The 13,794-nt window shown below is 36.7% G+C and overlaps 1 long non-coding RNA gene across 1 annotated transcript; it reads right to left on the bottom strand.

Annotated features, from left to right (window-relative positions):
• Positions 1-484: 484 nt before the first annotated feature.
• LOC122629899 lies at positions 485-3,334 on the bottom strand. The gene is made up of 4 exons (XR_006327371.1): positions 3,137-3,334; positions 2,773-2,844; positions 2,171-2,523; positions 485-2,092 (listed from the first exon to the last, which is right to left on the bottom strand). It is a non-coding gene; the product is annotated as an uncharacterized LOC122629899 (long non-coding RNA).
• Positions 3,335-13,794: the final 10,460 nt, after the last annotated feature.

Here is a 13,794-nt window from a genome sequence, read left to right as displayed (position 1 = left end):
CTCTTACCCCTCACTACAAAACCTCCTCATCCCTACTCTACCGACCACCGACGTTCTTATGTCGCTGAACACTACGGCGAAGCTTCGCTTCTTACGAATCTACCGGACTACAAAACCCACGAACAACTCGGTCGGATCCAACGGGTGTCCACCTTTAATTTGCTACCAAAAAAAAAGATATAAGACGTAAAAAGTACCATAGTAAAAGTTCGGAAAAATAGATATAATATAGGATCATGAAAAACTGAATTACAAAGTACAATAATTTGTTTTTGAAAGTATTGGAAGGGTATTGAAAAAAATCCAATGAAAACATAAGTAATCCCAATCGAATTCATCCCTTGGTCCCAATTGGTTGGAAGTCTTATTAACATCTCATAAATATTGCTGGATATGTATTCCTGAAGGAGCTATTAAAACTTAGGATAACTTAAGGAAACACTCGATTTATTATCATTTCCCTCAAATCGCCAAAATATATAAGTGTCGCATATTCATTGATACTGATCATTAGCATTTCGTTATTTATTTGCTCACAATTCACCCGGTAGAAATGGCTTGGCTTGGTAGAAGTGTGAGGATCGTAGGTGTGGAAGTCTTCTTACGATCGATAGAGGTTAGTCGCGCCCAGCTCCGCGGATGGAAAACCCCTCACCACCCTTCCCAGTTCTCTCTCTCTCGAGAAAGCAAGAGTAGTAGTGGTGGAAATGAAACTGGTAATGCTAGTGGTAGTGGTGTTGCTAGTAGTGGTGGTAAAGTAGTCGCCTTCCAGAGGTGTAAAGTCGTCTTCTTCAAATCCCTTCTTCTTCGTCTTCTTATTCTTCGACGCGTTAGCCGCGTAAAAGCTCGCGGCAACGACTCCTGACGGTAGGGTCGCAAACGTTCGAGATTTTCGACGTGGGTGGGGAGTTTTCCTGGCACTTTTCCACCTTTTCCGTACTCCACTTTTCCCCTCCTTCTTTCATGAAGTACTTTCGTCCTTCTCCAGCTCTGTGTCACTTCTCTCCTTCCCTCTCTCTTTCTCTCTCTCTCTCTCTCTCTCTCTCTCTCTCTCTCTCTCTCTCTCTCTCTCTCTCCCATTATCTTTGTTCCTCACATTCGTCTCAAATAGCCAACCTATCCTTGCCTTATATTTTCTCTCTCTCTCTTTTCACCCTTCCAGAACTCTACGGCAAAGCGCTTGCGCTCTCTCTTTCTCTCTAGATATCCTACTCTCTTTCCCTCTTTCTTCTCTTTTTCCTACGGATCTGCAACGCGACGTATACGCACGATATCGAAGGACTCTTTCACGAAAACGAGGACTCCCTACTCTATGCCGTACTTGTCTCGGAATACTCTAGTATTTCCAGCCGAGAATATCGCGACGCAGAGGTTATTCTGGAATGGTACTTCTCCACGTGCATTGACGAGATATTTAAGCCTTTGAGAATGATAATTACAGTGTATATAATTCAACATATCTGGAAAATTTTTTTGTAAAGTTTTATTATAATTTCTCAATATAGAAGGCTTTAAGAAATAAGAGGACTTTATTTTTCTCTTATAGGTATAATAAGATGAATTACTAATGAGCTGAAATTAGATGGATTTTTCATATCTGACTCCATCCTCAAAACTGTGCTACTAAAATATCTTTCCTCTATCGCTATCAGAGTCAAACGATTTCACGTTCGAACGAAGAGGGCGGATCGAAGGGTAATCAAGCACAAGAAGATTCTCATCGCCGATCGATGGAAAAAGTCGAAATTCCTAGATCAGCGAACTCGTTAAGTCGGCCATTTTGGGCAAGTCCTTCGATGGCTTTTCGTAGGGTACCTGGTGCCACCCCTTGGATGAGCTTCAGCCGGCAACGTGGCTAGCCAACCCGGCAAAAGCGATTAATTACTTTGAGCAATTTGCTCACCAACTCCACTCAGCTCGTAGACCGACACTATTCTCATTTCTCTGTCCAGGCAGCTACCACTACTAGTAACACCACCACCACCACCACCACCCTCTCTGTCCGCTAGTCCGTCCATCCGTCCGTCTGTTCATCCATTCGTTCGCTCGTTCGTTCGTTCGTTCGTTCGTTCGCTCACTCGCGTAGAGATAGCTACGTGAACATGTACAAACACGAGAAAACTCATTCGTAGGGATTCCCACCGATAGAAGCAAGCGACGTGTAGCTTACCTATGTGCTGGTCATTCAACGAAGGCAGAGAGTGACTTCCTGTAAAGCTATGTACATCCAACCAAGGGCATTCTCGTTCGAGTTGTCGAAGGGTTAGAACGCCCGTAGTCAACACCGAATGCGAACGCTATTTTCTAGTCCGAATACACCAAGTAGAGCGCGTTACTTCTCTGCATTGATCCTCCTGCCGCTTCGAAATTCCAACGTTGAGTACCTGAACGCCTTTAACCCTTTCCGGAGCTCGCCAGTCGAGGCTGTCCGTCCTTCTATTTCTTTGCCACTATCGCGTAATGAAGAACGAGAGCGATTCCGTTCGAGCTATTCGTTCCAATCGAGAATTAACTATCTCAACCCTGTTATCCGTAAATTTCGATCGTTAAATCGTATAGAAGAGAAAGCAAAGCAATGGGCGATAAAAGTTTAATTAAGCTGGATAAAAAATATTAGGAATAAATTAAGATAATGGGCAAATCAAACCATCGATAAATATCACTCTATAATGTCACATTTAATTGATATTATTCCAATAAAAATAACTCCGCGCTCATGATATTCAGACTCACAAAGATATTAAATTAATGAGATTAATTAACAGAACAGACCCGTGAGTTAATGCAGAAGTGTGTGTAGGGTTGACCGCAGGGTTACTCACATCTGGAACGGACGACAGCATTCTAGAGGACATTTCAAATGAGCTTTACTACCTTTACCAAACAATTAATAGAAGAATTTTAAACAGATTAACGAACCATTATTTAATGATACGAATAACGAAGCTAAATTTATTCCAAGTGTTTCTTTAAACTTTATCAATAATCGAAAAATAAAGCAATGCATCTTGGAGTATCTAAGTACTTTTGCTGAAAGAACAAATCTTTCAAATATAAAATAATCGATCTGATATTGATCTAAAAGTCAAGACATAAAATAGTGAAGAAGTATCAAGAATTATAGAAGTGTACATACATCACGAGTTCTTAAAAGGCTTAAGTAGAATTTATCGCAGTATGCTGGTAGTTTTGTTTATGGATAAATGTCTTACTTCCCCTACTTTGGCGGTAGCCGCGGCCATCATGTTACCCCGCCTTTCCTTTCAAAGCCCCACGTATTCCCCTTACAAACGTTAGACCTCCACCACTACCACCACCACCATCAGCAACAGCAGTACTACCACCACCACTATCACCACCACTAGGACCACCGCCAGCATCGCTACTCCTCGTCTTACCCTCGCTTGAAAATGTGGCTCCCCAGGTCGGTCGTCCCCACCCTCCGCCCCCTTGACTCACCATTCCGACTTACCCCCTCCAAACGACGAAGGAAACGTCGAAAGGCGCCAATAGCGCTTGGGTAATTTCAGCTTATTGTTAAGGGGAATGAAATACTCGACGCATTTAAACACCAGAGAACATTAGAAAAGGAGTTAAAAACTTTTGAAGAAACAATTCCGTGCCGATGTTTTATTTAATGAATCCCGGACTTTCCAATGTATACTTTCAGAAAAAGGGATTATGCAAAGTGAATTACTCTTACACGATTAAAACTACGTTGTTAAAGTAATTGTTCTACTTCGTGTCGTAATAGATGAAATATTAATTAAACATTGTTTATATACAGATATAATATAACGTTTGGATCGACAATATTATTTTAAATAATAAGGGATTAATATTATTAAATATAAAAATTATTAAATATTATTATTAATTATGAAATTAATATTTTCTTTTGCGATATATTATTTACGTGCTAAAAGAAATTAAATTGCGAAAGTTATATCGTTAAAGTTTATCGGTCGTTCGTATGAAAAAAGCGAAGACAAAATGAAACGAGATAAAGAGAAGACGAGAGGGAAAAAAGGTTAGCATTACGAGCTCTAGAACGCAAAGTCAAGTTGAAAGGATTAGAAGGATCCTTAATCGGTGAAACCAAATCCGGATGAGGAGGAGAACGGAATGTCCTCATTTCTATCCGTCCTTTTCCGCCCAAAAGTACGTGGAATTCAGCAATAAAGATGAGAACTTTCGATCGCCGCGTTGGTTTTCACTCCCTCTCGCATTTCTCGATTCCTCTTCACACTTTCTTTCTCTCACCTTTTTTCATAGTCTCAGCTCAAAGCATTTCCCAAGGAGGACTTTATAAATTTCTCAAAGAAGGTTCCAATGGCACAATTCTCCTTTTTATCGCCATTATCATCTTTTCCATTAATTCATGTTAAGTAATAAAAAATATCAAATACAAAATATAAAAATAATGAAATGATCATGTACGTGTTATCACGAACACGTTTAAAAGTTTTTCTTCATAATCCTTCGTAAATTTAACATTCTACATAAAATCCTCAAACGTAGAAAAGTTGAGGATCGATCAAACCTGAGTAGACATCTAAGCTTTAAACGGCTAGCCGGTTTTGCTACCGAGGTTGAACTCGAACGGCGAACGCCGCGATACGTAGTCCCAGGACACAGGACGAGCAAGGACGAGTGAGGATGTGTAAGGACGCGTTGTTGCAGGTAAAGGAGAAGTAGGTAGAACGTGCTATTCTCGAGGCAACGACGATCAATACCCAACAGCTCGGCACGTACGAGTCTGTATAACTATACCAGTGTATTCGGTGTATATGGTAAAGGAGGGTAGTTGCTAGAAATAGGGGTGGAAACATCCCCAAGGAACCGATAGTGGCCCATAGCGTTGGCAACCCACCCCATAGTTTTAGCCAATGGATGCCCACTACAATCTCTAGCTTCGTACTACGAATGAGATGCAGATCTATCTGTATCTCTCTCTGCCTTTCTATTTTCTCCCTTCCCCTTCTAATTCTACTCCATCTTTCGCTCTCCTCTTTCGTCTTCAGGGTCGTTTCGCTATTAAATGCACTGCTTCATATATCAAGAACTTGGCTCTTAGCTGAATTTAGAAATTATTTGTAACTCGCTTGGGTTCGAAGAAGAAAGCTGTATCAATAATTAAACAATTTCGTTTACTTTTAATCATGCGATTTAATGCAGTTCATTAAATGACTAGAAAAATCGAATCGCGTTCAAACAAGTGGAATAATCTTTGATATATAATATACACATATTTTACACTTTGATATATTTTATATACATACACGAAGAGTTCGAAGCTTTGAAAGGAAGAAGGTGTACGATAACTCTATCACATCGATCCCAAGATCAACGATGATCTCTCATCCGTCCTTTTCTCGCCGTTCGTGCGGAAACGCAGAAAGATCGTATCTCACGGCGTACCTTTGAGTTTATTAACGGAGGAGGCCGCGAATGAATGGAAGGAGTATGATAAAGCGCATTAAAAGAGGGTGGCGCTCCCATCCTAAGGGACGAGCGCGCGCGCGCTTCTGTTGGAATGAATCCGAAGGGTGAAGGGCGAGGTGAACTTCTGGGGGTGGTAGTGACGCTAGAAGAAAACGCGGAGGTACTCCGAGAAGGGTTTCATTCATGAACGTGTTTTATTGTTTCAGGACACAACGCCGACAACTCGAGAACAGAGGAGCCCGGATAATAGCGACGGAGGAACCGGAAAGCATAAACCCACGCAAAAGTGGAGGCCACTTCAAGCGTTTTCTACGTGGCGACCCTTCCGAAAACGATTCCGACCTTTTCTTCACTGATTTCATCCTGAAAAATAAGACACTTCAACGACAAGATATCTTTCTGTTTAAAGAGAAGGAAAACCGATGTTCAATTTTGAATAAAAAATTTCAAAAATGTCGCAAGACAAATCTTGCGAATTTCCAAAAAAGAAAGTAAAACAGATGAGCGATGAATTTCTGGAGAAATTCTGAAAAGAAAAAATGAAAATGATAATTGGTTGGAAACATAAGAAGATTTAATAATGTCGAATTAAAAATTCGTAAAATATTTTTTGAATTTTCAAAAATAAGAAAAGTAAAGTAATCGATTTTTTCGGAAAAAATTCTAAAGATAAAATATCTACATCGCAATTCATCGTCGGTAAGATGGAAATATTGAACGAAAAATATTTGCTCGTCTAAGCGCTTGCTATCTGGAAGAAAAGAAAATCCTTCATTTTTATTAATATACCATGCCATTGGATTATAGGTCCAACAATACTTACAAGTCTGCCACGCCCAACTTACCATCCTTAACTTCCTGCAACACCTATGCGAACCCTTTAAATCCCCCTGCCGACTAACATACTCCTCCCTTCGCCCAATCTTCCAGAGAAGGGTTGTCCAAAAGTAGAACCTTTTTGTTCACATTTTTTTCGATTTACTTGTACACTCTCTGACAAAACTTGAACCCCCATTCATCTATGATTTTCATCGTTTGAAGATCATAAGAAGACTAAAGGAACAAAATGAGAATACCTTACATCTACATTTATTTCAAAAATTTCATGACCTATTATCAAAACGGAGCAATGTGAGTGTCGACAAAAGCAACAAGTAATTTACTAATTTATAAGAATTACAATAATTTCAATCGACACGCAATTTCCAAAGAATTTTCCAAAGGAAAAAAAACAAAATTTATGAAATTACGAACGATTCGACGATGATATTACGAAGTCTTACATTTCTAACGATAAGCTACAAAATCGTTCGATATATTTCTTTTGTACACGATTGCACATGAACATGCACACATATACACACGCGTGGCCTTTATCAATTTTCATTCATATTCACGTAACGAAATGCATTAAAAACGTGAAACGCTCAGCTTTTGAATTACAAATACACCCTGTCCGGGACATTACGATCGATTCGAAATTATCCGACGGACCTGAAACGTCTACAAATCGAAACAGATGTAAATTGCATTTCCTGAAGAATGACAAAAGTACTAATTTGGAATAGAATTGGACAAAGTAAAATGAAGAAAAGAACGTATTAGTCAGTAGAAAATATTGGAAAACATTTTTAATGAAAATTCGAAAAAAATAGTCTTCATACGACATCTGTTTGGAGTATAAAAAAATAATAATAATAAAATTTAATAAAACGCAAAGATCAACGATTAACTTAATTAACAAGAAGACCGAACGAAGAAACAATTTAATAAATTTTCGCATTTTGTCTCCACTCGCTAGATGTTATTTAAAAGCTTGAGAAACTGATTAGGATGATCTCGGATGGAGCGAATTTGAGCGGCAAAGGAAAATATTCCGACTGGGAAAAGAGAAAGACGAAAGAAAGATAAGCCAACGGCATTCCAATTAGCATTCTTACTCCTTACAGGTCCGTTGGCAAATGCCGGCCTTGGGAGGACGCGAGAGAGCAACATAAACCGTGCGATAAAACGTTGCCAGCCGGGCAACACACACATATATCACTAGTGTCACCACCAAGAGACCAACACACAGATAGCAAAGCATCAGGCGACGTGCTCTCACCGCCTGCTCTTTTATTCATTTTACTTTTTCGCGCGGCTCCCGTAAGGCGGTAAAGTTGAGCGCGGTAAAGAAACACGTTCGAAAGAGAAAGAGCGAACGAAAGAATTATAGAGAGAGAAGAGAGGAGAAGAGAAAAAGAGAAGTTCGTAATGCCTCGTATGCGCTCTGCTTCCCTGACGACCCTCACCTCTTATGGTTCTCAAAAAATGTTTCCATTACTCCAGTTTATCCATCCTTTCGTATTAAACATTATATACAAATTGTAATGAAATGATACACTTGAATTTTTTTAATTATTGCCAAAGACAACAATAACAAATTATTTGACTAATATTTCTCGACGCTTCCTTCGGGAGAAACAGTTTAATTGAAATAATTAGAAACGAAAAATAAGTTTGTTTATTAAAGAGCTCATTAAACCTTTCGTAGCTTTTATATTTGTCTTTCACAAAGTTTAATTGTATCAATCAATCGTTCATTAATTGTGCGACTTTATGAATAATCTTGACAAATTTCTACACAAGGTTCGATACGTAATAAGTCCTTCGATTTTGTATCGAAAAGAAATTTAAATCCTGAATTTTTATCTCCATCCAGAAATCGTCGCAGAAAGAAGTAGCTAAAGTTGAGAGCCACCGTGTGCAAGGAGCTCACCGTTTTTACCACTTTACGAGAAATTCACACCGCGGAGCTCTCTGAAAGATAGCATCGACCCTTCGTGACCATCCGCGAACATTTTCGCGCGGACAAAATTTTCCCGTCTTTTCGCCTATCCATCCGTCGTACCTGTTTCATCTTTCTTTTTCTTTCTCTTTCTTTCACTCTTTCGAAACTCTTAAACGGTTCTCTACCTCCTCTTCCTCCAACTTCCACTCTCTAAAAAAGTACCAAAGGCAAAAAAACGTAAGAGTAAAATCAGCGACACCAATTTTCTCACTCCTGACCACTAAATAAATAATCATTTAATTAATATTTAATTATTTATTTAATAATTATTATTCAATTATTTATTTAACGACTTCATTTCTGCCGGTTTACAACCACAGCATGGTTTCATCCCTTATCACATTCTATTACCAAGAATCACGCATAAAATTTTTCTCACGAAACTCTGTCTTTATCCCTTTTGCTATTTTCTAATCATTATATTCTTTTTTTAACGATCAAACAGAACAAAAGAACGCTAGTTTGGGTAATTTTTATTTTGATTGAATATATGCCGCTGCATACCGCGATGAAAAATAAATTAAATTTTCTAATACGATCACAATTATTCACTTCGAGTCCATCGGAAATTCAAACTTTTCTAAATGAAACTTTCCAGTTGGTCACGTTATTCGGTTCACCCTATATATCTCGATGACAAGAACGAACATTAAAGAGGAGAGACTGATACTCCGACGCTGGTGACCCTTAAAAAAATATCTTTTATTCGATCGATCGCTTGAAAACGAAATCTAATCGTATTTCAAACAAATCTATTTCAACAATTATTTAATTCTTCATCTAAAAAGAATCAATATTGTATTAGACTGTAATTCCTATAAAAAATGTATCCTTAAATTCCATGTAAAAGATATTAAGGATTAATAATCTATGTTCAAAATTAATCCAGTGAAAATGTAAAGCTTCGTTTGTAAAATATTTTTTCATTATTGCATATTAGAATATTTTAATATTTACCAATGAAATATTTTTAAAGTCATAAAGATAGATCAAATCGAAATATTGAATAACGCAAAACAATATAAAATTAACTAATTTCCATTTTATCAATCGAAATTTAACATTCTTTTATAATATGGTCAATAATTGCGTTTTGTATCGTCGCTAGTATTTATAAACCTTTAAAATCGTTCCTATTGAAATACTCTTTAATATTCTCACGCTTGCAACCAAAGAATATATTAATTATAAAACATTAAAATAACTTTCACCGAATAACTAATAACGTTCTGAAATAATAATGAAATCAATTTGAACATTGTTAGAAAGTAAGATAATAATTCGATAGAAACAAAGCACTAAATAATTGTAATTTTAACGCAAAATCGAATCCATACTAATTTTCTGCCGATATCAGAACCAATTCTAATATTATACACAACGTATAATTATTATCTCTATTCCTATTCAAATTATTGTGTATTCATTGTATGTATACTATTTAAATTGAAACTAATAACATTTACACACGGCAGATAAATAAACAGTGAATTTACGATATAGAATGAAAGCCATGGTAGATAAATAAACAGTGAATCTACGGTATAGAATGAAGGCAAATCTACTTCGATTTTCTAATAATTTGCAGGAAAATAGATAACAGCAATGTTTCACAGACATCGATTTTAAAATTATGATAAATGATAAATGTAAGGGGATTCTGAAACGATATTTTGATTAGCATTATGATTTACTAATCCATATATAACAAATTTCATCTATAAAAAAAAAAACAACTACGAATAAAAATCTGTTTTCTACTTAAATATACCTATTTCGTGTATTCATTTATTCATGCTCTAGATTTTTAAATATGCTTTGTATTATTTCACGATCGATATCACCATTTATGTGTTATACGTATTAACAAAAGAAAATTTTATTAAGAAAGAACTCATCCCTGATGATCTTTCCTAACTGGTCGAATCGTACACGCAGATGGACCAACATCTGCCAGACCGGTTGGTCATCTCTCACTGATTTCCAGTCTTTACATCGCGCTTTTGCGTTTTTTTTTTCACCTCACGACCGGTTGATTCATCATTGTCCATGACTGGTCCATCTCGATGCTGCGATTCAGTCTCACTGACCAGTTTGTCCAGTGCTATATTAGACCGCCTCTTAACGTCGAAATAGGGTGTCGACTGGTTTAACGAAAATCTTAGCTTAGATATCGTATTGTATATCTTAATACGAAATAAAAAAAAGAGAAAAGTATTTCAGCGATCAGTGAACATTATATCTACGACGAAGAAAGTGAGTGACATAAAATCGATCAGTGATGATAAACATAATAGATTTTATATTATCTGAGAAGAAAAAAAATGTTAAGAATAAATTCTCGAGTAAAAACTTAATAAATATTTTAAACATTTAATGAAAAAAGTAATCTTTGTTTTGTTTAATTCTCTACTGAAAATCGATAATAAAACAAAAACGATCAATCGAAATAATGTTAATAATTCTATCAATTTCTAACAAAATCTATTGAAATTGATAATTAATTAAATAAAAACAAGAATAAACAATGAATAATTATCATTATAGAAAAAACTATATTACCGATCAATTTCTTGCTTTCTCGGAATGCTCTTGTTCAAACTTACTCTAAGGATGCGTAGGTGGCTCTAGTAAACTGGACACTGGTCAGAATCAATAATTTACCGGAGATGCACACAAAATGGTAACCTACGCCATCTCGTAGAAGATGGCTGGACATTTTCGTTAACTCCATTGGTTTTCGATCAATCGTTCACTCATTTTTTCATTTTTTCTAACTTTAAAATCCCTCCATTATCAGTTTTTATCTCACAGATTTTTGTTAATTAAATTTACACTTGATTGAATAAATAATCGCACTTTTTCAGGATATAGATAACAAAGATTATTAAAGCTTACGTTCTTACATTCACTGATAAACTTAAAGCAAAATTTTGTTTTCAATGTCTTAAAAATATAAAGTAGAAATATCAAAAGTAAACAACAGTTCGGAAAAGTATCCTCCGTATAAAAACAAACAACTGAAAGAGAGAAATCGTTAGATCAACATTCATTGGCGTGAAAGTTTTGTTGAATTCGGATCCCTAATTTATAGAAAGTCGAGTGTCACGGATGTCGAGATTAATCCGTTTGAAGTCGGTCAATCTTAAGACGACAGCTGCTGCTGAAGGAATCCATTAGTAGGCTTACGGTGTTCGCGTCTTTCCTGGGGTTCCTTGGACCACCCCCTTGAGGGTAAGCAGAAAGGCGCTTTTGTTCAAGATAATAAGCCACCATTGTTAAGATAGGTGGATCTATCCGTCGACCTTATTGTTCATCGACCCGCTTTGCTTCGGATTTCTACGATAAGAGAGAAGTTCTCGACCGTGTTATCATCATTCGTTTCTGCTCAAAAGGGTTGAAAATATTTTAATCGTGTACAAAACTTCGTAGTAAGAAGAAACATAGCAACTAATCGAACTTCTAATCGTATATCCGATTTTTCCTACAGTAGACTTATAAATTAATTATCCTATATATTACTTATAATAAAAAAGAATTAAATATAATAAGAATATTCCTATAGAAAATGAAAAATAATTAGTCTTTTCTAGTTTTTTCAAAAACACACGTTATAAGAACGTGCATGGAGACTCGTTGAGAAGATTCGCCATCGTCGTCGTCATCATCCTTAGAGTGAGTGAGCGAGCGAGATGACCGTAGGACCGAGGGCCAGCCTCGTGAAGCAGTACTGCACCCCCAGGAACAAAGTTATATCGGCTCCTGTTGCAAAGAGGGGTGAGAGACGAACGTCGATGGGGTAGCCCGTTCCTGGGGGAGCGACGAAGTTCGGTGATTACCTAGGACTCTCCTAGGAACGGAGAGTTTCCTACTTCAGCCTCAGCTCTGGCTTCAGGAACCTAACAGTCGAGCAAAGTAACTAAGGTTATTCGCTGGTTCGTAGAGAGAAGCGCAGGAAACGGTGAGTATAGTAGGTAGGGGTTGAAAGAGAAGGGATGCAGCCGATATACCGTGAGATTCTGCATCGCGCTATCTCCCTACTCGAGCGATCGTTCCCGTGAGAATCTCGAAGAGTCGTGATTGAGAGGAAACCTCTCGATCCTTTACCTCTGACCTTCTTCCTTCGACTACTTTAAGAAAATGATGCTTGCGTGTCTTTGCTCGAGTTTTACGCATTCTTATTATAATTACGTGAGATAGTAAAGTATTTGTAAATAATATACTAACAACATTCGAAGCGTTCAAGTCATAAAAAAACGATAATATCAGAGCATTGAAACGTTAGACTTTATAACATAACATAACATCTGAAAGTCATTTTAAAGTTACAAAACAAAATATTCTTACTCATCTGTGAAAGAGCTTTAACCTTCGAGCGAGTTCGAGTTTATATTGAAAAAGCGTAACTCGCGATCGGCCAATTTCCCGGTATTTCAAAGGACACGAAATATCGTAAGGACGGGCCGTCGTAATAACCATAATTCAATATGGCTGTTAAGATGATAGGAGTCTCGAGACTCTATGTCTGGTTTACTCAGTTCCGTGGGGGTTGCAAATGGCCTGCAGAACCCTTTCCTGCACCCTCTCCTCTATCATCTACTGCACCCTCGATATACAGATGTTATCTAAGATGAAAATCAGAGAGAGGGGATACCATTGTTTCACTATAAGAAATCTCGATGCTTTAAATAGTTATATCAAGATTTCTTAAATTGTAAAATGAAATTAAACTTTTTCAAATTGAATCCATTTTTCAGTGGTACGTTTGAGTAATCAATAAATAGATTCTAGACAGCCACTAGATTACAACTCGTTATATCTAATCGAGTTGATTGACCTACGTCAGTTTTATATAGTACTACATAGAACATGATAAAACATGAAATCGTATAAAAATAGTATGTGAGCCTATTTTTTCAAATTGACCGCGATTATCTCTTCTCTCTTATCATTCCTTGCAAAATAATCTTTACTTGTTAACATACAATTTCATAAATATATTTCTTAGTATTCCATTAACTGAATACGAATTACTAAAAATTTGTATACTCGCAGTATTATAAACTGATATAATGAAATTAATTCTCGAAAAATATAATCATGTTATGATTAACAAATAAGAAAGAATAACGTTGACAATAGATTTAATCAAATATTCAATTATATGAATTAATGTAGATGTAGATGTAGATAATTTTAAAAATTTTATAAATTTACAATCTCTTAACATATATCCGTCATTTTTTATATTAACAATCTTGTCTTCTACGTGTCATTCTTTTTTATAATTTATTAATCCCTTAAATAAATATCTTCTCGTCAATTCATCGAACAGACTGCACAAATAAGACTATGCAAATACACAAATCTAACTTGGAAAGATTTCCTGCCATCTTCGGCAGTTAAGATCCCTACAACTTTCCCCTTCCATTGAATCTATGGATCGTTAGGGTGAAGGATTCGAATCCCCTTACATCAGTGTAGGCGCGGCCATATTTTTGAGGAGAAGTACAAGGGAA

This window comes from Vespula pensylvanica, chromosome 6, assembly GCF_014466175.1.
Source record: "Vespula pensylvanica isolate Volc-1 chromosome 6, ASM1446617v1, whole genome shotgun sequence".
NCBI classification, from domain to species: Eukaryota; Metazoa; Arthropoda; class Insecta; order Hymenoptera; family Vespidae; genus Vespula; species Vespula pensylvanica.
This window is presented reverse-complemented; position numbering and strand designations above follow the sequence as displayed.